At 51.5% G+C, this 5000-nt stretch overlaps 1 pseudogene; it reads right to left on the bottom strand.

The window, feature by feature from the left end:
• LOC148225718 (large subunit ribosomal RNA) overlaps positions 1–5000 on the bottom strand; it is a 10263-nt pseudogene that overhangs the window by 1917 nt on the left and 3346 nt on the right.

The raw sequence follows: 5000 nt of genomic DNA, 5'->3' as shown, positions 1-5000 counted from the left end.
AGGCCCTATAATTGGCCTTTGAGGCAACAAAATCTGCGTGAGAGGGGGATCCCTCTCTTTCAAGTGTTAAGGCGGAGTGAAGTTCCGCCCTTTCGCTATGCAACAAGACGCAGTCCCACAGGATGTGCTCCGAAGTCTGATCCGCATGGCCACAGGGGCAGCTTGCGCTTTCCCTGCGTTGGATTCCATGCAGATAAGACCCGAAAGCGCCATGCCTAGTGAAGAACTGCGTCGTTGCGAAATTACAGTGAAACCAGCGCTTCTTGAGGCGGTCTTTGACGCGCGGAAAGAAAAGAAAAGTCAGGCGACCCTTGTTCGACGAGCACCAACGAGACTGCCACTCGTCCTCCACAGCCTCTCTCGTCGAATTTTGGATCGCCCGGTCTCTTAATGTAGGTCTTAGCCCGGCATCGGGAGGAGGGATTTCCACCCCACCAACCGTGGCCGAGCGACCCCTCCGAAGGTGGAAGATCGCAGCCCTACGCTGCGCCACCAGGTCAACAGGCTCCACGCCCGCGAGCACCAAAAGGGCGTCTGAAGGCGCCGTGGAGTATGCTGCAGTGAGGGTCTTTAAAGGGACCCTCTGCGACTTGTTTAACGCTAACTGCAGCATGCCACGAGACGCCCTCTCCGCAAACACGCTTGACGCGTACGTGACTATAGGAATGTATATAGTCTTATACATCACAAGCTTCGCCCGGAAGTGCAACCCCCACTGGTTGCCACTTAACCGGACGAGCTTGCCGTACGCGTCGCGACTCTTTTGGGCCGCATATCGGATGTGGGCGGCGGGATTGAATCCGCGGGAGACCTGATAACCCAGGTAGCGGGCGACAGGCTCAAATTTGACCCTGTGGCCGTTGAATAAAACTTTAGGGAGCCGCTCGGAATCCAGCGAGCCCCTAAGCATAACCGCACAGGTTTTGTTATGTGCAAAGGATAACTTGTTATCTTTGCACCAAGAATCTAAGGATATAAGGGCCGTCGTGGCCCGAGATTCGAGTTCCTTTCTGCTGTTGGCGTGAACCAACAGCAGGAGGTCGTCGGCATAGGCAATCAGGTCACAGTGCAGAGGAAGGGGCTCCCTGAGGACATCGTCAAACATGACGTTCCATAACAGGGGGCCCAGGACCGAGCCTTGAGGACAGCCCCTTGCCAGGGTCCTCCACACCAACGACTCACCTGCGTCCATCACCACGCTTCGACCTTCGAAGTACGACCTGATTAAACTAATCAGGTCTCGTGGGACCAATCTCGACTTCAGGGAGTCGATGATGCGAGGCCACCAGGCGCTATCGAAGGCCCCCGAAATATCGAGGAACACTCCGACGCAATACCTGTCTGGTAACGCGTCAACTCGTAATATAAGGTCTCGCATCGCATCCTCCGTGCCGAGACCAGGCCTAAAACCGAATTGACGCTCCGATAAGGGAGCGCAATTTCGACAATGGTTCTCAATTCGGGCCACTAGGACCTTCTCCAATAGTTTTCCCAGTGCGGGAAGGAGAGTAATGGGACGATATGCCTTGGGACTCGCTGGATCCGAGGCCCCCGGCTTTCTTAGAATGATCATCTTCCCGGACTTCCAAATGTCCGGGAAGGAGCCTGTCGCTCTACAGTTTTCGAAGACTGTCGCGATGATTGGTGCCGCGACCTTCCACGATCTCCGAATGAGATCGCCGGTCACGCAGTCAATGCCCGGAGAGGCCCTCACACGCAAGCGTCCGAGAGCACTCTCCACCTCAGACTCGGTGATGGGCGCTGATGGAGGAGTCCTCGCATCCTCGCAATACCGAGCTCTTATTAAGGCCTGAGACGGGGAGTCAGCAGAAGCTGGATCACCCGGCATCAGGGCCTCCAGAATGTTGGTCGCGGCCTGGCAGGAGTCGATGGCGCACACGCCGTGACTGTCAACGATACCCGACAGCGACGCCATCGCGCGATCGGGCATCATGACGCCCCGGTAGTGGCGGCCCCAGACATTTTTAACGCTCTCTCTCTCAACAAAGTCCCTCCAGTGACGCCTTTTTGCAGTCCTGATGAGAGATTTATACTTGTTGCGAGAGGACCTAAACGCTCCTCTGACTCCAACTAAGGGATCTTCAGAAGGAGCGGAGCTATCAAGAGTTGACCTACTAAGCCGTTTTACTTCGGCATAGTAGGCCCTCTGAGCCCGGTTGGCCACGCATCGAGCCTCCGTCAAAGCCATCGTCCACCATTCCGGTCTATTTCGAGATGGCGGTTTCGAATCAAAACGCGGGATCGACCCATCAGCCGCTGACAAGATCGCGGTCTGGAGGGCTTCCGCCTGGACATTTGGATCTGGGTCAATGTTATTAAAGGTATTTAATTTGTTAGTGAGTAGTTGTTCAAATTTCTCCCAGTTCGCCTTATTTAGACGGAACCGCTTGGGAAGCAAACTCCGTCCAGAAGACGACTGAGAGAAGAGGATGTTATCACTACAAGGAGAGACCGCGGTCAAGTCAAAGGTAATGAGTCTATGATCGGAGAGACACTCCTGAGTGTGAACTCTCCAATTTCTTAAGTTTAATGGCCGAGCTAGGGAATAGAGCGTCGCATCCGGGGTGGACTCACCAGTAGCCGAGACGTAAGTCGGCACCGGCTCCTCCATGCCGCACGCGACGCTCAATCCGCTGCTCAGCACAAAGCTGACCACTGCGGAGTTCCCCACAGGATCCCTGTTACGGCGAGCCTGCGAGGTGTCACCCCACAGTGGGTCATGGGCGTTAAGATCGGCGCCGACCACAACACTGCGTCCAGCGAGAGCATCTAAAGCAGATGATAGTCCCCCAACGTGAACCTCACGGGGGTCGCCATACTGAAAGTAAGCCGACACCACATGAAGACTCACATTAGGGGACGACAAGTGAACAACTGCACGCCACTGATCCGAGAGGTGTCTCAGAAAAGTGACGCACAGGTTGTTGTTATACACCACAATAGAGGCGCCCGCTGGCTGGATCTCGTAGATCCTAGCGTCGCAGCCGGCGCCTGTAGTTCTACCGGAGTGGGTGTAGGGCTCCTGAAGGAGCGCCACATCCACTCCAAGAGATAAGGCCCTATGGCAGAACTCCGCAGTGGCCGCTCTAGACCTGCGGAGATTCTGCTGGGCGAATTTAATATAGCAGTTAGGGTGGACAGCCATTGATGTTGGCGACCTCCCTGGCTATTGCGGCTTTGTAGGCCGGACAATTCTGATCTCCAGCTCTATGAGGCGGGGATAGGTGTTGTCTTTTCAGGCGGCAACAGGTCGCACAAGCTGCTTGCTTGTCTTTGTTAGGACAAGCAGCACTCTCATGAGACTGGACTCCGCACCAATTGCAAGAAGCCGTTGCGGCTCTGCAAGTCTGTGCGGAGTGGCCGTATAAGTGACACTTGTAACAACGCATCACTCTAATATGATCCCTAATGCGATGGGCTTGCATACCCATGTAGATTAAGTTTTGTTTAGTTAAGAAAGCATGACAAGATGGCAATAGAGAAACTACTATATGTTGGTGGTTATTAAGTTTTGATTTTAGTCTAACTATTATCTTAGAGGTCTTAATAAAGTCCTCTTTGGTGGAGTTCATGGACCCTTCAATATTCTGCTCGTATATTGTTTCTAATATGTCGCTGTCAGTTTGTTCATCTGTCGGGACATTTATAATTATCGCTCTTGGGTTTTTCAGTCCCGGAAGGGAGACTTTCAGGCCAGCCTTCTCCAAAATAGGGTTAAATTCTACTATTCTCTGAGCCTCCATACGGTTGGCAGCTAATAAATTGGTGACGTTTTTCCCGGAAGATGGGAAAACTTTCTTAATTTGCAGCTTTTTTGCTGCTGGGTTAACTACTTTGGTGAAAGCGGCTACGGCTTCCGCCGAAGTTTTGATTTCATCCCCAATTGGGACAAGGCGCACTACTGAAGTCTGCTCGGGAGCTTTAAAAGAGCTTGGGGCAATCCCCTTCAATTCTCTTACAATGCTAGCTGTAGTGATTTTAGGAGGCTGAAGGTACTGTTCGATTCGCGCAACCGTGAGCTCCAGTCTCCTGATTGCCTCGTTTTGAGGTGTCTCAGGAACGCTAGGAGCTGCCGATTGCACGCTCGAAACTAGACGGGCCACCAGTTGGTGGAGCTCCCGTCTCTGAACACTGGAGATTCTCTCCAAGGAATCGACATAGTCGTCGAGTTCCTTGGAGATCGCGGCTGGGGAGGAATTGTCCTCCTCAGCAGGTTTGGATTTGGTGAGAGGAGGAAACTCCTCTCTTGCACGTTTGGGTGCTGCCTGGATGGTTTGGGGCGATACTGAGATAGCCCTTTTTCCAGGAGCTTCTACCTGGGACTCAGGGACTATCCCCAAGGCCGGTGGCTTAGCCGGTCCTGCCGCGACTCTCTGGTCACCCGATCTGGTGACCGGGCCCTTTCTAGAGTCGGATAGAGAAATAGCAGAGGGAAGGTCTATATCCCCATCAACCCCTGCTTTGGAGCGGGCCCCCTTTTTGGGGGCCGGCTGTTTAGACATACTTAAAGATTAAAATTATATCACTACAATAAAACTAAAGGAGTATAGATAAAAAAAAAAAAAAAAATAAAAATGAGCTCGTGACGCTTTCCGATACTTATAAATATCAGCAAAACGCCACGAGTTAAAGAGTTAAATAAAGAAAAGAAAAATTCGCTCGTGACGCTTTCGCACTACTTTAAATTTTATAAGTGCACGAAAGCATCACGAGTGGTGTAATATACAAATACAAAAAAAAAACAAAAAAAAAAAAAAAAATAAAAACTATCACCCGTAACGCCTCAAGTGAAAGCGTCACGAGCGATTTTAATTAAATAAAAAAAGAGAACCGTCTGCGATGCTACAAACGTAGGCACCACAAACGATTCTCGAATTAATCAAAGTACCACCACCAAAGCTTATATTAAAATAAAATATTATTAAGAATTAAAATAAGTTGGCAAACCCTGGCCTTTGTGGTTGAGGGCCCCTGCCTCG

Source organism: Plectrocnemia conspersa, unplaced genomic scaffold, assembly GCF_051122295.1.
Source record: "Plectrocnemia conspersa isolate PC_06_02 unplaced genomic scaffold, ASM5112229v1 ptg000052l, whole genome shotgun sequence".
Classification (NCBI taxonomy): Eukaryota; Metazoa; Arthropoda; class Insecta; order Trichoptera; family Polycentropodidae; genus Plectrocnemia; species Plectrocnemia conspersa.
This window is presented reverse-complemented; position numbering and strand designations above follow the sequence as displayed.